The sequence below is a fragment of the Numida meleagris genome, chromosome 12, assembly GCF_002078875.1.
Source record: "Numida meleagris isolate 19003 breed g44 Domestic line chromosome 12, NumMel1.0, whole genome shotgun sequence".
In the NCBI taxonomy this organism is placed as follows: Eukaryota; Metazoa; Chordata; class Aves; order Galliformes; family Numididae; genus Numida; species Numida meleagris.
Genome location: NC_034420.1, coordinates 4,894,138 through 4,920,290, shown reverse-complemented (window position 1 = coordinate 4,920,290; position 26,153 = coordinate 4,894,138). Strand labels below are relative to the sequence as shown.

Below are 26,153 nucleotides of genomic sequence, written 5' to 3'. Positions count from 1 at the left end.
CCTACTGGCAACACTATTTCTGATACAAGCCAGGATGCCATTGGCCTTCTTGGCCACCTGTGTTAATGATCTTAACAATACCAGAAAGCTGAGAGAAGTAGTACTTCTGTTTGACTTTTAACTGGTCTGGGACAGGCAGTTACAGTAGTGAATATCTGAATCTCCAGACAGCATTATTTACTGCATCTCTGCTATTATGTTAGTGGTCTTGGTGTTTGTCTTAAGCAGAAAATAACCAGCTGCACCATTTGACTCGGCTGCTTGTTCTCTGTCTATGTGTCCTGTGAGAATGTGCACAAAGTCTTAATAGGTCCAAATATAACGCGCATGCCATAGCATCTTGTGCTTTGTGCACGTGCTAAGAAAGCAAATCACTGACATCCATGTGAACTTGCTGAGCACTTAAAGCCATTTAGTAATAATTAAAGTAAAAAAAAAAAAAAAAAAAAAAAGATCAACGAAAACCTGTTCAACACTCACTGTGTTTTGGGTTTACCTTGATCCTTTTGCGCTTACTGTGGTGAATTCTCAAGCCTGCCTGCTCCTTTCTAGTTCTTTTAAACATCTCATCCTTCCTAAGGTAGCTGGGGATGGAATTTCAATATGAGAATGTATTGAATTCTGTCCTAGAAAACATGAACCTAATTAATATTTTTGAACAGTAGTCCAGTTAGATTTCACATCTGTGAACTGGCTAGCTTGTTTCCTTTAACCTGCTACTGCATGTGCTTCACCAGCTCTCTGTTCCTAGGCTGCACCAGGAGTGTGGTATGCAGACCCTGCAGGAGCAGTGCCCTGCTGCCCTCCCTGCAGCTGTTGCACTAAAGCCTAAGCCACCAGCCATGGAGGTACAACCTCCACAGGAATGCAAGCATGTGAAACTCCTTGTTATATTATTTATTTTTTTTAATAAATCCTTCCTGTTCTTCATGGTAAAACCTATTGAGGTTGGGTTTTGTTTGTTTGTTTTGAAGTGGTTAACAAGCCAGCCTGCCTGTAGTGTATGCATTCAACTTAAGCCTGATTCCAACAGTAACGTTTAAGAGGACTGAGGGAAATAAAATATACTGGTGGTATTACATCATGACCATGTTTTCTGTTGATGTGAGTATTTAGTTGCTGGATAGGCAGTAGTTGTGTGTTTGAAGCTAGCTAGGAGTCTTTGGTCTTGCAAATTATTGAAAGGTTCATAACATGCTAATTTGAGAGAATTGGCCAATCTGCTTGCAGTTAAAGGAAGTTGGCTTGTTTCGTTTTGTTTTTCGTTCATGAAGAATAGCAGAAGAGAAAATGTGACTCTGTTAGAATAGCAATGCCTTCTATCCCTGCCAAAGAGCGTGGTGGACTTGCATGAAGTCATGGAACAGGACAAAATTTCATCTCCAGATGCCTTCATGCTTTATTGTTTCTTTGACAGTTTTTATTCTGTGGCCTTCTCTGATGCAGGGTGCGTTCTCCACACAATATCCATCAATTATATATATAGATCAACGATACGTATTTTATTTAAAACTGAAAAAAATTGGCAAACTATGTTCGATGTCAGTGAATTAACAGTTGAGTAGGTCTGTTCCATTCTGTCATCTTGTCTCCTCGGAGGAGCTTGGACATTCTTATGCTGTCATCTCGGTGTGGTTATATCACGATTTACATCTGCAGCTTGTAAACAACAGTAATGCAAGCAGTTTGACAAGTGGCACTTTTGCTAGTAAACAAATCAGCAATGCACTCTGTGATTAACAGGGATTGCTAGCATTTGAGATGGGGTCAGTGCCTGAAACAGAGCTTGCCCTAAGCAGTCCTTCCAGTTTAGGATGTACCAATTAGGGGAAAAGAAGAATAAATGAGCTTTCAGCTTCGGATGTAATACCTGTGTAAAGAACTACTTTAATCATTAGTTTTTATGAAATTTTTGATGGTATCTGATCTCCTTGCATTCCGTGGGTGTTATAATTCCAAAGACTGATTGCAAAACTGTGGGCTATGGAACAAGATCTTTGTGGTGGTTCTTTGGGATAAGTAAAGGAAAGAAGCATCAGCACAAGAATCAAACTTTATCTGCAGTTACAACTAAGATTTAGTCTCCATCTCAGTAGCAGAAGGTCGCAGAACAGTTATCTTTCAAATTCTTTGATAGTTGTGCTCGTGTGCCTATTTGTATTGTCCTTTGATTATTTGTTAAATAGATTTGCTCATCTATTCACAAAGTAATGCTTCAAGCCATCCCCGTGAGTTGTCTGCAGTTATCTTGAGGTAATGTTTCAGAGCCTCAACCCTGGTGCTAGAAGCATGTTTGAGAGCAGCGCTTTGGCTTGAAGAAGCATTTAGATGCTGAAGAAAAATGAAATTTGAATCATTAGAATAAAATCACCCTGAACTGAAGTTCAAATGATCATAGCTGTAATGACCCATGGAGTTGCTTGTCGTGAACTGTTCAGAATCCCACTCTTAACCTTATTACAATTCAAATTAAACTGTTATTTTAAACTACCAGACCTCTTTGCATGCAGAGACCAGTGCCTTGACTGTTTCCCTCTGTGACTGTTCAATCATGCATTGATGCAAAGCAAGTATAAAACACATCCAAAGGAAAAAGATGATTCAGTTATTTAAGATTAACTTTGCACTGATATAAAGGACTGCACAGGGTAACTGGTGATGCAAATGAGCTACAGGGTGACTGAACTTTGCTCTTTAATATTAATGAGGAGTTTTTAGTTTCTCTAGAAAACTGCTTTGCTACGTACCTGTATGATTTTTCTCTCTGTTTCCTACCTTCTCTTTATTGTCAATGATTTAAAGGCTAAGGTTGGGATCAGAACCATGGGATGCAGGAGGTTGAATGGTTTTACTTACACATCTCATCAGCAGGAATTTGATTCCTGTCCTCCTCTTCTTTGAGTTCAAGCCTTCCAGTCTCTCCAGGAGTCTGGAGAAAAACAAAAATGTCAGCAGCTGTACAACAAATCATAAATTTCTCCTGCATTTAAAATTTAATTTAAAATAATCTAACCTTGTCTCACTTTAAATGCCAGTAAGTTTGATTTTTCTTTTCATATGGACTTGAACTTACTTCACACAATGATAAATGGTTTAAAATATTCCCTACTCCATTGGCTGTTAATCATTTTATGTTCCAGTCTGGGTGCATTGAGTAAACCGAAGCAGTCACTGATGAGTAACTTACTTATCCTGTTACTTCCTTGCTACCGCAAGTATTTCATTCCATGTTTTCTATCGCATCTTGCTGTCGTTGCTTTTTGTCTTTTCCTGTTGTTGTTCTCTTCATTTTCAGTTTTTGCCTCTTAATTTGTCTTTCATTTTACAGTCCCCTACTCAAAACACACACCATTACAAATGAAAGATGAAACAAAGAACTTCTTCCTTCTCTCTTTGCTTTTCTGCCCTGTGCATGGGGATTTGCCCTTCTCCAGAGACAGCTTGTTACAACTCCAGGGTAGAACGTTAACAGTTACAACAAAATTCCAAACTCTTCTCAGCCTCTGCGGCTCTTGCTATGGAGACAGTAAGCTCAGCAATACTCTGTTTTGCACAGTACAGTTAAAACAACCTGCTGCCTGCTGCCCTTGCTATAGCTCCCTTGTGCTGGGGAGGAGATTGGAGAGATTGGATGGCCGGGATGGAGGATGGCACAGAGCAAAGCCAAGAATGTAGATGACTGCTCCAAATTATTGGGTTCGTTTTCAGCTCTCAGCAGCCTTCTTTCCTACACAAGTGAGTGCTTTACCTATGACTACAGCAGTCTTCAAGCTGGATAAATGTGTAAATAGTAATTGACTTATCTTGACCCATTGTTCCATTTCAGAAACAGGTTATTTAACAAATGAATGTCAAATGCTTTCCCCTGATTTATGAATTGTACTGCTACTGCATGGGTAGTGTTATGACTTTGAAGTTAGGGTTTAATAACAGAGGCTTTTTATTTATGTTACCATCCCTTGTGGCCATGATTAGTCGTGGTTGAATACCACGTAGTCACATGGGAATCTTACACCAGATTACATTTTTCCCTTCCTGTGCAGGCTGCCGTATATAGTGAACAATGTGCCATGCAGAGGGGGAATGCACGTACCTAAACTATTGACAGGCTAAAAGTCACTACCACAGCAAATATCTTTTTAACCTGTCTGTACATAGCTGAACTCATAAAGTAACTTCTCCAGTCTTCCTTTTCTGATGACTTTGAATCTCTCTTTGCTGAGCCTCGTTCGTTCTTTCTTGCACTGCCTACGTCATCTTGTGGGAATTCTGGCAAGGAGGAATCTTTCATAGCCGTGAGTCAGCTGTGGTGCAGTTCTTCTGAGTGACCAAGTAATGTTATTGTTTCCTACTCCAGTAATTTTTAGGCTATCATTGTATTTGAAGAAGCTTTTTTACTCAAGGGAAATTACAGTCTCATAAGGCTCATTTTGGTCTCAGTCCAAAATGAAATTATTATTCAGAGTCTCTAAAGAAATGACAGATGTGACATTACTGCTGTCCTCACTTGTACAAAGTAATTTTTATATATTTGCCCCTGACTTTTGTCTTTATCGTTGATGCTTCATTTATTCTTGCCACCTGCTAGTTCTCAGCTTCCTTTAAATCTCACAAGATGTTTTGTCCATTCCTTATCCAAGTTGGAAAGGCCAGGGACTACTCACTACTGGCCATATATTTTAGGTCACAATGTTTCCTTCTTTCCTATGTTGTTAGCACCGGCTTTAGTGAGAAAAAATCAGATACTGTAATAGCACAGATAATCCTATGTACTCAAGTAGCACACAAACATCTATAAATTATGATTGGCTTGAAATGAAGATTCATGTATTTTAGTTTCATATCTATTTTGCTGTTTGAGACTTCTGTTCATACGTCCTATTTTACTTTCACAACCATGACAACAGAGAAAAAAATGAAGATTTAGCTTGCACAACTGACATATAGAAGTTAAACTAATCTAAAAAACAAAAAAAGTCAACTTGGTGAACTTCTAATAATGTTAAATGAGATGGGAAGCAGATTCTGACCTGCTGGTTTTGTTTGTCTCTTAACAGGATGAACAGAAATGGGCAGGTCTGCTTCTTTATCTAGCATGATTTTAGATCCTTTCTGTACTTTCTTCTCTGTTACTTCAATGTCTCATGAAAGTTTTCTGGGTTTTGTTTTTCTCTTTTTTTTCACCCTTGCAAAAATGCACTGGGTTACTTCTCTTAATATCTGGGCTGTTTGTTTTTAAAATATATCTTCAATTCTAGGATACAGATAGCATTTTCAAGGAGCTGAAGAGAAACTGTTTATTATAAATTGTCAGAACACAACTACATTTGACTTTTGAAGCACATTCATGCAAAAAAAACCAATCTATTTATTGATGTAGAAAGAATCCATTAAAATGGTTTTTTTTTTTGTTTTTTTTTTTTAAGTAAGCCATCAAAGTTAAATAACCAACTTTAATGATATTTATTACTGCTTGTGTTTGTTTGCTTGGTTGTCCTTTAGCGTTCTTAAGTATTCAAAAGGCCCATACAAAGTCTTCCCATTTTAGGCTGCCTAATTTTCCGTTCACAGCTGCATGTGAAACTCCTTCTGTGTATTTTTTGCTGGTATGTAACATCAAACCACCGAAAGAGAATCTGCTTTTGTGGAATCCTTTTAATTTCTTTGTAGGTTTCTTTAACGGTTTTCCTGAAAACTGTCATAGTAATTAAAGTCTGCAAACGTTACTTCAGTAGTTGGGACCATCTTTGAGGAACTTGATTGCCCTAAAATGTTCCCTTTTTGTGCAAGCACTGCAGTTTTGGATTATATGCAACCACGCTGTGGATACGAGAGACTAAATGTTCTCAACATGGTCACTGTCCCTGGAGTGGGGGGAGATACCTGCATTCATTAGTCAGGTTTCCTCTAATGGTTTTTCTCCACATACACAATTTGCAGGAAATAAATACGTTAAAATTCATAAGCCAGTAAATTATTATAAATAATTATCCTATAAATATGGTACTTGCTAAAGAGATTGAGCATTTATGTCTGGGTATGTAAAATATTACATTAGTTCTGGTGGAAAATCAGGTACTATTTATCAAAATCAAGGAGTCACCCTTAGTAAAATGAGAACTACTGATATTTTCCAGAATATCTGTATGACTGAGTAACTTTCCTATAATGAGGTACAATTAATTTCATGTCTCTTGGTAATTTGTGGTCTTAAAATTTACTCATTAGATAGGAAATTTATATTTATTGGTATTACTTTAAAACCACTAAAAAAACACTGGTATGTGGTATTGTGAAGTCAGTAATAGTCATGTTATTGGCAACTAGTTTCTCTCTCTTTTTTTTTTCCCTCCCATGGAGTAATTTTCTTATGAAATAGGGAAGCTATAGTGTGTAAAGCAAATGATGGAGACAGGATTCTGTTGACCAGTGAGGGAATATTATTCAATACGTCATAGTAATGAAAATAAATAATTCTGCTTGTACCTCGCGGTTAGCTCTAATTAGAGCATTGGCTGTAATTCATTTGAATAAAATTTGGTTTTAAATGTATGAAACTTCATAAGCAGCCTAGTAAAAATGTGCCTATGAAAAAGAGAAGGAAATATTACAGAGAAGTTCATGAAATGGTTTTTAGGATCTTTAGCAATTGTTCAGCAATTTAAAGAGTATTGCCTTGTCATCAATAGTATTGCCATTTGTCATCAATAGATTTTATTACTACAATTTAATAAGTAGGAAAGATCACCGTGGAAAATGAAAATTTATACAATTGAGAGGAATTTAGTTTGAAGAAACAGTATTCAGAGACCTTGAGGTTATGATGGGAAAACAAGTTGGTTGCTAACCTGAAATATGACTGCGAAAGTGGTTAGTATTACCATAAGCATCATGTAAAAAGTCATCTCAGTTTTGAACATAGGAGACTCCTTCAAGTGCGTGAAATAATAAACTCAAGATACTGCGTTACTGATAAGTCTGATTATTATCTGCCAAGAGAAGTGCAAGATTAATGATAAGGGAGCTAGAATCATGTATAAATAACAAATGCTCAAGGAGCACTAAGGGAAATAGCAGGCTTTTGTAGACATTTCAACAGGCATATTTTTTATCTGCTCACCTGTGTTGCAACAAGGGATTGGATGGTTCTGTTGCATGACCAAGATGCTAAAGGCCACATTGTTTGTTTTTAAAAATGGCATTGTACTGCTTAAATACTTTACACAGACAGTGCCTGAGGACTTTTTCTACTGAACAAAACGAGAAAAACTTGCAATAGAGGCAATTTAGATTATACACGTGCGTATACATTTTACATATACACGTAACAATTAAATGAATGACCATTCTTCTTCTGTGCAAACATGTACCTTGTGACATTGACTGGAAACTGAATTCTTCAGCCCACCAGGCAATGGAAGCAAGCCCTTGAATTTCAAAGAAAAAAATCTGGGAAGTATGAGTGTTTCTTATCTCCTGATAAAGAGGTTGACAGTTAAGTGCAGCAGGGTTCATGGTTACCTATCAGAGACAAAATATTTATGTAATCCTTTATCAGCAATCTCATGAAAGTAGCACAGATTTGTCTATGCTTCTCACAAGATTTAATCTCTTTTGGCATTGTCTCTGGTAACTTGGTAGGTATTTTGACATGACTTTAATAGAAATCAACCCATGTCTGTTGGACTGTGTTTCTCATGCCACTTGTTTGACACAACATTTGAGTTGCCTAGCATTATTAATTATACTCATTATAATCTAGCAATAGTAAAGGGAAAGTATTTTCAAAGGGAGTTCAGCTTCAGTTGGAGTCTCATAAGCTGTTAAGTAGGTCAAAACAGCATAGAAGCTCTGGAAACAGTAGAAATGGAGCCATAAGTTGAAGTATTCTTGATTATAGGGAAGTGTAAATTAATAAAACGGAGAAATGATGATGAATATGACTGCCCATTTTGGAAGCTATCCAAACAAGCTCCAACTCAACAGTTTCAGGACCAACTGATTAGCAAGTATGCATACATCAGAAATTAAGGTAGTAGTAACATTTGGATAATTGGTTATGTGAGAACAAGGGGACCATTTGTGATGCTGTAGACATGAACTATATCTTAAAATTTGAAAGAGCGTTAATATGAAGAGGAAGTGTTTCTCCCATTGTATTTTGATGCAGCAAGAGAAATAAAAATTCTATATAACTTGAAGATATCTACAGAAGCAAACACACTTGCTGTGTTTTGCAATTTGAAAATTGAAGAGATTGCACTTTCTCAATCAATGCTTGTGAAAAGTAAAAAGAAACAAAAATGTAGGAAAAGGAAAGAATGAAAAGCCCTATTACATAAACTCTTGTAAATGTATCATACAGTAAGCATGGACATAGGTTTGACCGTCGTTTTCTAAAGTGATGCATAAAGCTGTTAGATTAAGTACTAAGCAGAATGTTGTATAGAAATAGTTCCGGAGATGGCTGCTGCTTGCTAGAAGTCTTGCTCAAGATAAGATTATTATATATAAAATAGTACTATAAAGAATAGAGGCACTGTTCATCAGGTTTAATCAGAAGTTAGCAAGATAGGAAAATAACCTTTGGTTTTGTACTGTTCTTTTATGAACAGGCTTTGTCCAGACTATGATTATTTTTTTTTTTAATGTGAATTTTGGCAGTATAGAAGAAATCATGGCACTGAACACTAGAAATCAGTCCTAATGGTATCTTACGGTTTTAGTCTGTATCTTTGAAATTTTAATGCGTTGAATATGTTGAAACATTAACACTCCTGTTCTGACTTTTCTTCTCCCACCTAGTGTTTTTCTGTATCTCTGGTTATGTCTCAGTGGCATTTTCTTGCAATATCTGTCTTAGCACAAATGACTGAGGCATTTATTCTTTCAGCGCTCCTCCTCTTTCTTTCTTACCACTTTCAAAAAGGCATTTCTTGCTCAGATCTGTGAGCTAGCAGCTATTTTGGGCTCTTCCATTTTTTGCCTGTCAAAGTCTCTCAATCACTTTCAACAAAATGTATATCTGTTTTACTTTCCTCATTGTCCATTTCTACATCTGATACAGAATTTGCTTTGGTCAAAGCTTACAGATTTAATGTAGATGAACAGCATTCTCAGCTCTTTCTGGTACTTCTGCCAGTCTAAGGTACAAATGGGAAGAAGGCAGTTGCCTGCTTATTGAAATGTACTATATTTGTAACTGGAAACACTGCAGGATAAAAAATTGTCCTGAACATGAACTTCTGTATTTTAATGTCAATCACATTATTATTTTTTCAGTTCAGACATTAAGACCCTGGAAAAAAAAGAAAATAGATCAATTCTGGCTGATTATTTGAACATCTATGAAAATGACTTAAAATTGTTGCAGATTGAAATGAGGATTCAAGTCAGTTTGAGAATTTGTCAACAGAAGCAAAGGAATGGGAATGACTGCATTCAAGTGTCATTCACCAAAACTGTTTTAATCCATTGGTTTGGGGGACTGCTGTGGGATCAGGAAAGAAAAAGCCCTGAAAACAGCAACTTTGTATTTTTAATTGACTCATAGTAGCTCTGATTTTTTATTTTTTTTTTCCAGTTTAGGTGACTCAATGAGTTTAAAACAACTTTCATTTAACAATGTCCATTTTGATTACTTTTTGGAAAAGGTGGGGATAAGATAGTTGGGACTCAAGAAAAGTATAGATAATAGCTGTGAGAGAAAGCAATTTGAATGTGTGATCAGCAATCCTATTGCACCGTAGTTTCTTTGGGCTTTTGGATTGTATATATACATATTGCCTATCATCTTTAGCATCAAGCCCAAGTGGCTTTAAACAATATTTTAGATAACCTACTAGACATTTCATTTTCTTTAAAAGAAACCAATTATGCTATAAATGAATAATTAAAAATTATAAATAGAATAAAGAAGAAAACATGAATATTATATCCTACAGCTACATTTTTCAGCATGGTGTGCAGGGAATTAGGTGCAAAAATCCCATTTATGTTAATGGATCTTGCGTGTCTAATTCCTCATACGCTGCAGTGTAAATTTACCCCCTAGTGTCTTTGATGGTACAGAGGACCAGAACAGAGGGGGAGAAGAGTGAGTGATTTATTTGATGATCTGTCAATCATAATGGCAACCAGAGAAAATTGCGAAGCTGATTTTAACCTCTGTAGAAACAGCTAGTTAGACCATATGCTTTTTTTCTCTTGCCAGATGTCATCATTCATCAATTTCTCATTAAGAAAATGGCATGCTTAAAGTAAAGTTTTCCTTAAAGAGTACAGAAAATCAAACTGTAAAAAGCATGAAAAGCAGCCGTTTTCATAAGGGCAACTACGCTCTTTAAGTTTTACAACTGCAGGCCCAGACTGGAGTGCTTCAACCTGTCACTGTCCAATTTTTGATAATAAAACTTCCCATATCCACAGTGTTCTCAAAATTTGAGGCCATCAAAAATTATTTTGTGCATTTATGACTCCTTTGCTATTTCATTTTTCAGCACCCTGTGTATTCCCTGATACTTCTAATGATCCTTAGCAATCAGAGTAATCTGTCCATCCAGTGTACTATCCAAAAGGGTTTTTTCTTTGTTTCTTAGAGCAGGAGGTGGTATGTATCTACTTAAACTCATTCAATCTAGAGGGGTTTTCTGGCTGCTGTTGTGTACTTGATATTCAAAAACAAACTAACTTGCAAACAAGTCCCTGACAGGTAATGAAAATGTTAACATCAGAGTAAGGCAGTATTTGTTCTCATTTTCTTGAAGTCTGCCAAGAGTCAGTCTACAAAGTAGGCTTTTTAGCAGAGGAAGTTGTCATTTTTGTTTCTACACTGGTTACGTTTAAATGACTTTTTTTCTTCTTTTCCTCCCACTATCTTGGTGTGTCCTTACAAGCATCCTGGAGAACAATAGGACATAATTTTTAAATTCCTCCCTTCTTGTATAAATAACACAAACATCTTGTAGCTGTTTGGTAGGCTGCCATTAAACAGCTGTTTTGTTATTAATATTTTATTGCCTTACGTTTTCCAAGATATTTTGACACTTGCTATTATTTCAAATGCAGCTTTTCTTGGAGTTCTTAATGGTTTGTGAATATCTCTAGACGGTTTCAAGATCTTGAAGCTGTCACAACATGTTAAGTAGGCAAATCAGCTAACAGTAGTTTCAAGAAAGATAATTTCCTTTGCACGACTTCAATCTGCATCATTTTGCATGACTTATTAACAGGAACTGACTCATTGATAAACAAGGCATATAGCTTATAGAATAGAGGATGTTTCGGAGTAAATGTCTTCAAAAAGCTAAGCGCTTATCAAAATTCTGAGTTTCCTTTGGCTGACAGACGGTTGAAAATTTGCAGAGACTGCTTGTGGTTAAGATTTTAGTGAAAGCTTTCCACAGGTATTTTACAGTTTATACATATATAAAGTGTTTAACTTTATAGCTGTCAGACCTGATACTTTCATTCTCACCCAGTAGTTCAGATCTAAATTTCTAAACGGGATGTACGCAACTGGAATTGTTTTAACACTCTAATTTTCTCTTTTCATTTACTCCTTCCCTTCCTGGTAGTGGGTGGGACATTGAAGGTCAGTGTAATGATGAAAGTGAAGAGTTACAACTCGTTATTCCTATTACCAGATAGTGTGGATCTGGTCAAAAATGTATGCTGTCATTGCACGGCATTGCTGCTGACTTCCACTCTTTCCTCCTGATAACACTGGTCCTAAGGATGAGAGATGTCACAGCCTGTGATGGCTTAAAACTGAGTCTCTCTTTGCTAATGACTGCTAATCATTCCAAAATGTGTGGTGATTAGCTTACTGGTAGGAACTGCAATTGCAGAGCAGAATGTCAAATTCTGTTTATTTAAGAGCTTGTGTTAGACAAAAGAACTGTTCTGGAGGTGAAAGGATTAGTGTTCTGTCTACAAAAGCAGGCCTCAGTTCTACATATAAATTGTACTACATAAATTATACAGCTAGTTAAGACTGAACAGCTTTCCCTTCCTCTTTTCTATACTAAAACAAAAGTTAGAAAGAACTATCACTGTTCCTTTTTGTCTGAGTTTTTTGTCACAGGCTGCGATAGTGACTTCAGAAGAGAAACTGGCTCTTCACTTCTTAGCAGATGGCGGCTGTTTTGAACAGTCATACAAAGCTTTAGTAGCAACTATCCTAATTCTGTGCTTGAGAGCTTTCATGAAAATCAACAAAAAAGCTGCCAGTGTACTTTAGAAGCAATTAAGAAGCTAGAAGTCAATGCTAAATCTCTGTCCTCTTCAGGTAGAACTCCATATTAACTTCAAAGACTGTGCCAGAGTAAAGTCTTTAGGATCAAACTTTTAGCAAATAAAGATTTTGATATTTAAATCTCTTTTGGTATCTGCTATATTGTATAGTACCAAGAAGGCTGCTCTCTTCTCGCAAAATAAGATTTATCAGGAGGACTTTGAAGTTTAAAAAATATGAATGAATGCATTTGACTTTTTAAATATTTGAGGAGTTAACAAGACACAAACTGCCTACGTGATGGCACTAACTAAATAGAGGGTCTATCTTTCATACATATGCATTATAAGAACACACACAGAGTCTACTTTTTCATTGTTGTCTGGGTGCTCTGTTCACTAACACAAAAAAGGTTGTCTGTATGTTGAACAACGGAAGTTGTTGGTTTGTGTTTTTTTTGTTTTTTACTTACAAAACTTCTCTGTAAGCCCCAGAGTAAAAAAAATTGTCTTTAAATAGAAGAAGAGTGATTAAGATACACAGCATTTAATAATCCCCAATGCCAGAATGGCCCTTTACATCTGACAGTAGTTACATCCTAGAGGGAGCAGAGTGGGCCAGACTGACTTGTCACCCTCCTGGGGATAGTCAGGAGTTTCCTGTGTCATCTCTGGTTCCTGATCTGGAGCTCAGAGACACTGAGAACTTGGGTGTGTGCTGTTGAAGAAATGCAGTAAGAAGAAGAGTAGTAATGTCTCTTACACTCACTGAAAATGGGAATCATAAAACTCAGAAAACAGCATCAACTAATATATTATGTGTATATATGTATATATATATACTTCAGAGAAGTATTTTTCTGTTTCCTAACCAGTTACAGTAATTTCTTAGCAAGGTACCATTTTTGCCTATCTTAATTAAAGAGTTCTGTCCAGCAGGTGCTGAGCTCTCTTTCTGTAATGACAGAGAACACATAAACAAGTTCTTGGCTGACAAATAATCTTATTGGAATGAGTATACAGGTGTGCTTAAATGCAGGCATTTTGCTGGATGAATGCTGGCAGATAAAATGGAGTCTAAATCTGCAAGATGGAAACAAAACTGAAGGGAAATGTTGTTCCACAAAATTTAATACTTTGCATTGGTCTTCAGCACCTTAAATGCATTCTCCTGGGGAAATGCATTCCTATGCACCTTTCCCAACTTACTTTGTTACTATGAAAAGTGATGACATCCAGTGGCTCACTTTTCTATTGTTTCTCAGATTCCCTTCTGAACATACCATGTAACAAAACACATATATTTCTAACATACAAAGATGAACCCAGTGAAGTGTATTACAATGAACATAGGAAAGCTTCAGCATACAGGGTTGCACTTGGAAGTTCAGGAGGTACTTAAGAGCTCTACCAGACAGCAAACTCAGTTACAGGGTTCTCAGCAGTGGCACTAAGTCAGTCCCATTTATTTAATTGCAGTATGCAAGAAGAGAGGAAAGGAAAAGAAAATAAGTTTACTTAAAAGCAGTATGACAGGCTCGTAGGAACACTTCTTAGACTTTTAATAATCAATGTATGGAAATAGCACGTTGGCTCAGTGGAATAATTGTATTAGTCCTCTACCCTCTCCATTCCTAAGGAGTTCAGTGTTGATGTTCAGGTCAGTGCTTCATTTTGGTGTTGAGAAATAATAATCTGAAATATGACGTAGTTTCCCCCCTTCTGAGAACAAAGGAATGGGAGCAAGTTTTCAATGGTCATTTAGAAAACAGATTAAAGAAAAGTTGAAGTCTAGTGGTTTAATTTAAGAACAAAGAATTCACTTAATCAAGTTTATTCCGTGTTAGATGCTTATATGAATGGAAGATTCATCTGGATTTGATTTTGAGAAATGTATAAATTACCTCATTAAAACAATCAATTAAAACAGTTTAGTCTTTTCTTTTGCTGATATTAGATGTGCAGAGCAGTTAAGCATCTCCTATACATGTATATACACAACAGTCTATTTAACAAAGAACAGTAAATTTTAAGTACTGTTGCATCTTTTTAAGGTCTCATTCATTCTAGTGACTTGCCATGCCCCACACCTAGAAATATCTAGTCTTTACATGAAGATTAAAGCACAATCAATACAAAGCAAATAGAATAGCCATTTTCATCTTTTATCCCAACTCTTTTCTGTTCTACACTATTTCCAGTGAATGGTTTCTGAAATTATGTTCTTGAAAGCAAGAGTGATTTTTCCTTGTATTCTTTTCTGAAGTCCATTGTTCTCAGAAGGTAGAGGATTCAGAATGCTATAAAAGAAAATATCACACCGCAACTTGTAGTAGGGCTAATAAACTTGATTTTTTTTTGCCTTTTAATGCATTTTAGTTAGAGGTACTGGGACGTAGAGCATAAAGATAACTTGATTTTCTATTGTTAGTGTTTCTTGAGCACCTTTGAACAAATGTGTATGTTCTTGCTATCCATTAAGACTGTTGTGTGATATGAATTATTTTTTACTTCAAGTTTTGAGTTTTATTGGGTCATCTGAGGTGAAAAACTCAGATACCAAGGGGAGGATGAAGAATTCTATTCTAATAACTACAAATATTTTGTGGCTTGTTTATGGGGCGGTAGATGCTCATTCACTTTGAGTACTGTGTCTCAGATTGAGAATCTTGACCACCAGAAGAGTTTAAAGATGTTATGAAATGGCACTCGAGAAATTCAATTCCTCCTGTGTCAGTGGTAGTTTTATTCTTTTAGAGTGGAGAGAGAAAACACGCTGGAAATGTTTACTACTCTTAATTGCCGTTTGCAATTTAATCTCTTCTAGATGGAAAAGTGTAAATACCGGTAGACTGGCTTAGAGCCATGTTTTGTGCTAAAGGAGCTGGTTTCGTATAATAACAGATCAATCAAAACGGTTAACACTACTAAAAAAAAAAAAAGAGAGCTGAACACGCAAGTTCTGTTTAGCAGGATAGATCTTTGTTCCATAATTTGGGAAACTTTCTGAATACATGCTAGCATTATACTATCGTAGCTTTGGTACCGTGAGCTCTTTTATTCCTCTTTTTCTTTTAAGGGGATTGGTACGTTATGGTTGCAAATGTCTCCCTGGTGTTGTCTGCCACTCTTATTCCAGAACTATCACATACTGTGACAACCGTAAAGCGTGGCTGCATTGTGAGCAAGTGGAGACCATCTGAAATTTCATTTCAGGATATCATGTATCACAGCTTAGAGAAAGCTAACTCACTGTTGGCAGGACCATTCCAGCCCTGGGCATCCTTAGTTCTCTCTCTGCTCTGCATTTCAGCTGTGTTTATTATCTTCTCTGTACAGTGACCACCTAGTGACCAGGTACAAGGAAAATTAAGGGTATGGATCTAGCAAAAAAATTAATAGTGAGGGAAGGTGGATGGTGGGAGAGGAGGAACTGGATTCCCACATATTTGTAAAAGTATAGTACTAGCCCAAGGGAAGGACACACAAAGTCAGGGCAGGGTTGTCCTGTGCAATCCTCGCTTAAATTGACCAAAACCACTGTACAATCTCATGCTCAGCATGTCAGCTATCGTATGCATCAGCTCAGTTTTTTCTTCAAGACTCAAGGGTATTGCAAGGACAGAATTGAGGTTTTCCCCTTAAGGAGGCGAATATTGTTTCACACTTTATTTAATTGCCACCTGAAGAGCAATATTTTTCAATGAAGAACACAGAAATGGACTCCTGCAATCTTAGTTTTGTACGTAGTGAGTGCACTGCTTAAAGAAGCAAAGCAGTTATGGTCAGAGAATATGAATCCTCTGAGAAAATGAATCTCCAGCTAAACTGTAAGCTACAGGAATAAACCAGCAAAGCTGCTTTGGCTGAATGTTAAAAATAAATAAATAAATTGTCATTTCTAATTTGCATGAGGGATTAATTTTTTTTTTTTTCAAAAGATGAGGCATTGATGTAGTTTTATATCTTGGGATTATAAGATAAAATACACAAAGGAAATTCATCTAAAAATTTGCCTACATAAGGTGATTCACCACTGTGTAATCCTTTCCAACCCACATAATTGTAACACTGGAAATATAATACTCACAAGGCTAAAGTATTCAAGTTGGTATTCAAAACTTTCTGCGCTCTTATATATGTTCCAGTAATGCGTTTGACTGATAATACAGAGTTCTCCTTAAAAAATATTTATATAACATAATAACTATTGGTGGCTGTTTTGTTTTTCTTTTTGTTTTTTTTTTTTTTTTTTTTTTTTTTTAACCAGAGCAAGAAGACGGTCCTTACAGGTCTCTTGGAATGTGCACTCTGTAGGAAAAGTAGATATTTAAATGTCCTAAACTAGAACAGACATTGTTCTTTTCATATCTGTGTTTGTACTGATTCTTGAATGACAATTTTAAAAAGTCTTATTATTAAATGCTTTATTTTCATCCTAAATTAGCTTCTTTTTCTATAACTCTTCTTGAATATTGAATGAACCCAAGGGTAAAATGCAGATTCTGTTTTAATGTTATTTTGCATAATACATTTGCACAATGTGAGTAATGGTACCCAGAAGGAAAGAAGCAGCATTTAATTATATAATTTTGCATTTTTTTCTGTTAACTTTCATATTTTGAGTCTGTTCATTTGTTACAAGGGCTGCTCTGAAAGTAATGGCTCCTATTTTATTATTTTGGCCCACAGTGTCAGAGGTGGATGTTGATGGGGTGGTGGTAGAGGTTGAAGCTCTCCACCAGTATTCTGTTATATTTTGTTGCTGTGCAACAAATAACAATAGGGGAACAGTCTGACAAAATGATGTCTGACATGGAAGCTGTGAAATTTAATTCCACCATGGAGAAAAAATGGTACCCATTGACATTCCTTAACACTTGCTGAACATTTATGGGGACCAAAGAGTGGATGTGAGCACAGTGAGGCGGCGGGAGGTGCATTCCAGCAATGGTGACAGCAGCAGTGGGCTACCTCCACTTGTGCAGATTTTTATGAGCACATCTTACAAGCTCTTGTTCGTCACTGGTGAGAATGAATAGCTACTGGTGGTGACTATGTTGGAAAATAGTGTTTTGTTGCTGAGAATTTGTCCTGTCAAACAGTGTTATTGTACTCTTCATATCTGTTGTAGTTTCCATGGAAATAAATAGGAGGCATTACTTTTGGAGTGCCCTATACAAATATACACACTCTGAAGTTATACACATACACTCGTGATCGGGGATGGCAATAAACAAATTCATAGAACATTTTTTAAAGACTGCAATCACTTGAAATTAGTATTCTTGAAAGGTAAAATTGTCTATTAAACCAAATTCATTTCAAAACATGGCTTTGTTGTTTTGTAAGTTTTCACAGAATTCCTGAATAATCTTAACTAGCGCAAGTTCTAAAGTAGTTTGCTAAATGGAAGCCATTATGTCTAGGGTTCATAAACATTAGAAAATTTCAACAGTTATTTAGCACAGTCTGGCCTTCGTAAAGTTAAGAAGACCTGCAGAGTTACTGTATTCTGATTTGTGGCAGAAGCTCTGAGGAGTAGTCTTGTGTTGTCTCAAGCTATTTGCCTGGTGTTGCTGGCATGACACTACAATTCAAAGGACAGAATATCAATAATGTTTGGATGTAAAGGAATGTAAACAAGCTTTAGAAAACAAGTCATACAGTTTGTTAAATAGGGCACAACAAAACAAGTCCATTGTCACTGCAAAAATAGCTCTGAACTTAGTACATCTAATTATCTGAATAGCTTGAAAAAACATAATTAACCCATCAGCAACATTTGGTATTCTGCTTTTCTAATTCTGGTACTGTCTGCTGGATTTTGTTTATTTACATCTCTATCAAAATGGTGGCGTCACCTAACGGTGAAAATCCATAGGATTTTTCTCCTTTTATGATTCCAAGTCAGGGTTAATTTGAGAATGTAGCCCAAATCCCAACATTCCTTTATCCCCCAATATCTTTATTTGTTTATTTTGTTTGGAATTTGCTTTTTATTTAATACTGAACATTTTTGGTTTTGTGCATGAATACTTGACCTTTGATGTTGATACCCGTGCAGGAAGCCTTCTCAACAGATGTTTCATCCACGTAACAGGGCTCATGTAATAGGGAGTGCTCATTTTCAAAATCAGTCATGAGTGTAAATGGTACCGATACTCAAGCTGATTACTGTTTCAGAACTTCATGAACAAGGGCTGCTCTGAAAGTAAGGCCTCCTATTTTATTATTTTGGCCCACAATGAATACTGGTGGGATGGCAGTAGAGGCTGAACCTTCCCACCAATATTCCATTTTTGTTGCCATGTGACAGATGGCAGCAGAGGGGTACTATGACACAATGATGCCTGATGCGGAAACGTGTGTGATGCAAAGGGGTGGAACTGAATTCCTCCACACATTAAAAATGGCACCCATTGACATTCCTCAGTGCTTGCTGAATGTTTATGGAGACACACCCAACAGCGGATGTGAGCACAGTGAGGTGTTGGGTGCTGCGATTCAGCAGTGGCCACAGCGGGTCCCCTCTACTGGTGCAGATTTTTATGAGTGTGGCATGCAGGCTCTTGTTCATCACTGGTGAAAATGCGCAGCAACTGATGGTGACTATGTTGAAGAACAGTGAGAATTTTTCCTATCAAATATTGTTTTTGTGCTCTTTGCATCTGTTGTCATTTCCGTGGAAATAAATAGGAGGCATTACTTTTGGAATGATTTACATACATGCATACAAGGTGGTAGATGTTTAAGTTCTCCAGTTTGTGGTGGCTTCCGCAAGAGGCAGCGGGGAGCAGCCTGCACCTCTGTTCTGACAGCATGCTCTGCACATGGCCCCAGACTTCTCACTATGGCTGTGCGAAAGCTCAGCAGAGGAACCCAGCTGGCTTCTAACACAAACCTCCATCCCACTTTTTCAAATTGCATTGGCTGATAACAGGGTGAAGAAACAGGTATTATGCAACTGATGTGTTATTTTTTCTGAGAATATATGGTAGCTTCCAGGACCAAAAATTTTTACTAGCTTATGTATGCATTTTAAGCTTCTTTCTATGTCCTTATAAATTGAGTTTGTATTGTAGGTGTCACACTTTGTTTTTAACATATGTTCTTTGCTGCATTTTTTTTTTTAATTTCATGCTTGTAGTACTGAAATACATTAATTTCCTAAAAACCTAACAAATGTCTTAGTTGTTTTTGAAACAAATATTTTGGAATAAATCAGTATTTGTTTCTTCAATCTAGAAGAATACCTATCAAACCATTGCTCCACAAAAATGCTAAGGGATACTTTTGGCTGATTTGTTCTATTTTTGCTTTATACTGCTCTTACTTTGCCTCTACCATCTGTATGTTACTGGGTTTCATTGGTGTAATGACAGTAAGCACAAATGAAGGTATTGTAGAATTGAAGTTTACTGTGTAAATACATTATCCTTCGTATTTGGTATCGTTTGCTTACCACCTTTGTATAATTTCATCTTCTGATGCGATTGGCTCTGTTCTGTTTTTTTCTTGAGATGTGCAGATTCTGTAGTCATCAGCACTGCATGGCATGTCATGGGCAGAAAGGTCAGGAGAGCAGCAGCTCAAAATCATTGGGCCTCTCCAAAATCAGCCGCCATGGATCTGTGTGTGGTGATGAAAATGTTGTTGATTTAAAATAATCAGTCGGCCAAGGACACATGATCAAGATAATTTGTTAATAGGTAATTTTTACCTAAAGGTCTAACTTTTGAAATAATATGCACATGAGAATGTTAGCATTTACAAGGCCACAGCTGATGTGCAGAAATTCTGCAAGTGTACTCAATTGGTCTTCATAGCCTTCTCTGTTGACTGAATTTCCTTTCATGTCTGTATGTCCGGTATCTGAACTTGACATTTAAGTGAAAAAGTTAGTTACATTTTTGCCAATTTGAAGTAGATTTGGTGTTATTTTAACAGATGGCTTGCCTTTTGCATAGACATGCACCTGGTTTGGCAGGTCTCTGGTTCCAGATAAAACTGGTGGAAAATAAGTATTCTAGGCTTTGGAGATTTTTGTTCTCCTGCCCTTGATTGAAAGGGAGAGAATTTCAACTTGAAATGAAAAGAGAAAGTAATAGTTACAGGAATATCTAACTGCTTCCGGATATTTTAAGGGAAATCTAAATTTCTGCAACATCTTCAAAAAAAAAAAAAATCCTAGAAGTATACTGTTTTAATGGTAAGTTGAAAAAAGTATCAATGATATGAATTTTCAAATACCTTTTCAATTGCTTTCTATGTTGTTTGCATTAAAAAAAATTATTTAATCGATTCTTCTTACGGTGACCGTTGCAATCAAGGCAAAAACATTCTGTTATAAAAGCTTTGAGAAAAGATCTAGTCCTTTAGTGAGCTAAATCAAACTCCCAGTAACACAGAGGTTGGAATAAAACCTTGGGAAATTATTAATAATTAATTTTCCTCTTAAAGAATATTCATAAGATGGAATTTTCAAAAAACAAAAGCTCTCTTGACTTTCAAAAACAAAGCAAAAATGAATAAGCGATAAGGGTCTTTTCAACTTTGACAGGGAAATGGAATAATCTATTATTAGTATATACTATGTTTTATTAATGTTAACTGTTAACAGAATTTGTTTTAACATTATTTATAATGGCATTACATACAAGGTAATTTAATACTATCCTTAAGGATAACAGTAGTTTCCTTCTGTGTCAGTATTTTTGCAATTTTATGTGAGAGCAGTGCTTAGCTATAATGCTGCTGCACCCAAACTGTCGATTGGAGAGCTCACGGTTTTGTGGAGTTTTTAGTTAATTATTTGAATCTTTCCCAAACTGGAAAGGGATACTCCTCAATAGGATCTGCTGCCTCTGGAGAATACTGGTCACAGAGCTTTAGTCTTTTCTGCTCAGTTGAAATAAAATAGATGAAATGAGCAAGACAAAACAGAAAAAGAAACACCAAAGTACATTGAGGGGAAGAAAGAAAAAGGGGTGAACCTTGGACCACTTGTGTAGATGGCTATATGATCAGTGATCTGGGGCAGCTCTGACTGCGTGTTAGTTTCATATAGTAACCCAAAGAATAGGTTATTTATAGACTTCTGAGCTGTCTTATCAGGTGCTTATGTAACTAGTTTCACAGATGAACAGAAGAGTGGTTGGAATTTTCTAGGCATTCTCTTCACAGTGAAACTTTAAAGTGCGGCTGTAGGTGGAAGAAGATTGTAAATCAATACATTATTATTCCACATATCACGTATTGTCCTTTCTGCTCCTCTTTGAATATAAACATTTTAGAATTATGCCTATCTGGTAAGAATGTATGGAAATCATTACCAGAACGATACTTGATTTTACATTTAATAGAGTTGCTCGTTAGGCTTTTGTTGCAGTACTGTTGCACAAAGAGAAATCACACAAGCACAATGTCGCAATTTTTTTCACAAAAGCATATTTTGCTATTCAGTATAGTTTTGTTATAACCAATAATTATGTACAAACCACTCATTTAATGTTATCCTGATTTGCAGAGCTGCTGACAGTGTACATTTTTAAGAACAACTGAAGAGAATAGCCTTTTTTTCATTATCTTCAATAGCGCGGCTATATGCGCACAGTGGAACGAGGGCAGTTTTGACTGAGATTTTCCTTTTCATGGTTCACATGTGGCTCTTGCTGGCTTCCATCAATTGTCCAACAGGAAGATTTGAGCAGTCAAATTTTTCCTGATTGCCATTCTTTCTTAAATTGTTTGCATCTGAGTTGAAGAAATCTTCATTCTCTCTATATATTCTGTGGGACCTGTCATTTAAAATCACATAATGTCACTTAAAGTGTAAATACACACAAATGAATAATAGCATAGATTCTCTCTCTGCTTTATCTCCAATCATACAGTGTGTACTTAGCAGAAAAAAAAAAAAAAGCAACACAACACTACCACCAATATTTTTCAATTGTGTATCCACCAGAAAACAAAGAAACTGTCTGCATTGTCCCTAATTACACACTGTGTGCTTTGAAGTCCACCCACAAAAATATCACACTGGAATTACAAAGAAACCAGTCCTCATTATCTGTTACAGAGTTAAAGAAATAGCAGTTTTCCCCAAAACTGATCAGTTTAACTAGCATTTTAAGCACATCAGAAAGGAGAAAGCCAACCAACTTTGTTATATTTTGATATTCAGAAAGTGAAGAAAATTAAAAACAAAACAAAATGCACACTTTCCTTTTATGAACCTATGTTTCATTTTCAAAAGTGACTTGCACAAAAAATATTCATGATGTTGAAAGAATTGGTTAGCAAATTCTCTAAAGTTCTCATGCGTTAACTTCTTTTGAAACAAATGTAGTCAGGAGCTTATAAATGTCACTGTCATTGCCTGTCTGAATCTTCAGAACTATAATCTTTAAAAAGATCTGGTCCGTGGGTACTTAGAAGACTACTGCTGAAATCATTTGGGAGTTAAGGGGGAGAAAACTTTGTCTTCTCAGTCAAGTGAACGCTTTTGATTTCTTTTTCTTTGTCAATGTGTGTAGTCCTCAGATGCTTGTCTGCTTTACTGTTTTCTTCTTTATTTTTTCAGTGGAATTTGGTTGTGTTTTTTATTTTTTAATGCTTTTTCTTAAAAATGAGTGGCTTGGCATCTGTCTGCTCCGATACTGAATCCATATTGCAGTGCAAACATCTCCCATAGGTGGGAGCTTGGGAAGTCCAGTAGGACTGGAGCTGCTGATTTGTACGTGCCTGCTTAGAGAGGAATTCATAGCCACAAGGCGTGCCAGGAAGTTCCCTGGAGAGTGGGGTGACGCAGGAAGGGGTCACTGAGTTTTGCTGTGCTAGCCGGAAGGAGGGGATGGCAAGAGTGGGTGCACCTTTGTCTTTCTTTCCTGCAAGATGTAGTTTCTCAGTTGAGGGATGATTTCATAGCCCCGTGGTTGAGTGAGAACGTGTGTGGGGATCAGCGTGGGCAGCTCCTGGTGTTGTGTGCGCTTGGGGTATAGTGAGGGGCTGTAGGTATGGGGATGTCCTGTTCCTTGCTGGGAGAGGAGCCCGTTGTCCAGGGATGGGCCAGGGCGAGGTATGGCACCCAGCTGCAGCTGACAGCCGGCAGAAGCTGCAGCGATTCTGCATGGTGATGCTGTCCGTGCTCTGCGCTGGATCGTATTGTGCAACCTTGTGCCACGAGTTCAGCAGAAGGTGCCTTACATTACTCCGAGGGCACTGAGTGCGGCAGAATGTCTTCCTCCCCTTTTCTCACTTCTTTGTTAGATTTAGAAACTCCGTGACTTAGCAATAGCCAGGAGGATTTATGAAATTAAACCTCGGAAAAAAAAAAAAAGACTGAAAATCGAATGACTGAAAATAGTAGTAATTAGGCATTTCTTTTTTACTCTTATTTTTGGCAACTCTTCTATAATCCTCATGCCTAAGGAATACTTCAGAATAAGCTCTCATTTTTCAACAAATGTCCCTAAGAATAAAAATGAATTCAGGTAGTCTTCAACAAAATTTTAAAAGATCGGCATGGTTTTCTATGGAAATAAAATCAAAAGCTACCAAAAAGTTGTCAGGGAAAAATAGCCCAGCTTTGTACACCTTCTGTATCAAATTTCCTGTGTTCCCTTTACCCAGAGAGGGAAATAAAGCTAACTTTTACTCTCCTGTCCTTTAGGAGATTTTAGTTAAAGACAGTTCTGTCTTATTTTCTTTGTAGTTTTCTCCCTCTTACTGTTTTCAAGTATTTGATTTTTATTATTTTTTTTTTTACCATGACCTAATTCTTAAAGAAGAAGCATTGCCAACTCCACTATATATTTTTTGCACCAGAAATACATGTATGCTTGTTAGTTCAATGATGTAGTTGCTGAATTGCTCTTTATATTTTAAAACGTTTAAAATAACAACCTCTTTCAAAATGGACGCAAACACTCCTCCAGCCTAGTAAAGAATGAGTAAATGATGCCTATTTCAGTGTACATTTGTCTCTGATAGTAATGAAGAAGATTTTCCCAGTCCACGTGAGTTCAAGAATGGACACCTGTGATTTCTGTTTCATCTTCTTTTCAGTTTTTATCATCTTCTTTCCTTCCCCTTTCTTTCCATTAAGAAATTAGAAAATATTTAAAAAGTCACCTTTCCTATGGGTTCACCAGGATTATTTAGTTAGAACCAGGAAGACTATAATTTCTACTTGAAGCTTTTTAGAACTAATGAAAATTATCAACATGTCACACAGCTGCATTTCAGTTTTGTTTGTCAGAGCCCAGAACAGAATTGATTTTATAAATAGATCCTAAATGTGAGTACAGAACACGCATGCTAATAAGTTCATAATAAGACTTTGTTTAGATATGCTTTTACGATTTACCCATGAAGAGGAAAATAATTGTATGTCAAACAGAACAAAGTAAAGCAGTTTTGTTCCAAAGTCATTTATGCAACTCCATATCCTTCACAAAATATCCCACTTAAGTGGTTTCTACTTTGCAGTTATTGATGAAGTAGAAGAATGATTCACGTGTATTAGAAAGAAATCACATGCTTTGGAAGACGGAAATGTTTTGTTTTACTATAGCACGGGTTCAATCAGTCTGACAGGTTTGGTTTTTCGTTTTCGTTTGTTTTAACATAATTAAAATCAAATTGATCTGGGTAGCTTTTCTTAAAGATTTTTGCAATCCTGTCGGTGATAATGAACGAGAAAAGAGAGGATGCTGTAGTAGGTCAGAGGTTTCCTGCCCTGACTCTGAGAATGGCTCCTTTCCTTCCAATACTGTCCCCCACTAGGAGCTGATGCAGCATCTGGACCTGATGTCTGAAGTGCAAGCACTGCTGATTTGGAGGCTGTGCAAGTCCTTGGGATGTTTGATGAAGTTTTCTATAGGGTTCTTCTATGTATACCATGTTGTTCTGATGAATGTGACTGTAGTATTTTTATTTGTTTCTGGTGTTATGTAGTCCTTTTTGTGACAGAAGGTGGAAGTGCATCTAGTGCCTCCCTATAATCTTTTTTCATAGATTTTGGCTATCTGGTCCCCTTTTTTTAAGAGGCAGATGGTGATGTCCAGCTCACCTTGGATCTAGCTTTGATGAGGTTGCACTCGATCACCTCCTTTTGTCTTTTCCAACCTATATTATTCCACGACTGTATAGTTCATATTGCCTGTAGAATTATTTACTTTCTAATAACCAATAGAGAAGGATGAATGCAGTTCTTTCAAAACCTGGGAGATGATGGTTTCCAGCATACTCTTTGCAAGACTGATAAACAAACTGTTAATATCTGTTTTTATAACTTTCAGGGTTTTCCTTAGGATTATCCATAATCACTCTTTGCATCTATCCAGAAGTCTTATCGTTCTGATTTTATTCCAGTAATCATATTTTGATCAACAAAATATGAGAACTGATTGTACTGTGACAATTTGGTACTGGTTATGAAAGCCATTTGTTTCAAATGAAAAGAATCAAAGATGAGGTATTTATCACACTTTCTGTCAGAGTTAAAATTTTCTTTGTTGTTGTGAATTGTAGATCAGGTGTGTGCATACCTTGTGTCATTCAATTACGAAGATGCAGCCTTGCTGAATGCATAAAATGTTTTAGAGAAACTGTGCACAAGACAACCTATAAAATGATGAAGTAGCTCAGCTGGAATCAATGGTGTGGTTCTAAATAGGCTCTACAACACTCCTTACTCTGAGTGGCCTCTAAAGCTTGACTGGCGTTCGAACATTATTCTCTGTATCAGTGATTGTAATAACCATTCTGGTTTGTGATGTTCAGAAAATAATACTTGTGCCATGGAACAACTGTGGATATCTTTGAAAAATGTATATCCGATCAATGATGGGAAAGCAAAATTACCTGTTTGGACTCCTAGGTGTTTGTATTGAACGTAACACTATGTTTGA

General features: G+C 36.6%; 2 long non-coding RNA genes across 2 annotated transcripts in view; one reads left to right on the top strand and one right to left on the bottom strand.

Moving 5' to 3' along the window:
• LOC110405247 overlaps nucleotides 1–26,153 on the top strand; it is a 1,207,595-nt gene that overhangs the window by 1,101,114 nt on the left and 80,328 nt on the right. The window lies entirely within an intron of this gene.
• LOC110405251 lies at nucleotides 1,398–18,486 on the bottom strand. Its single transcript, XR_002442770.1, has 3 exons — nucleotides 18,279–18,486; nucleotides 2,857–2,929; nucleotides 1,398–1,659 (listed from the first exon to the last, which is right to left on the bottom strand). It is a non-coding gene; the product is annotated as an uncharacterized LOC110405251 (long non-coding RNA).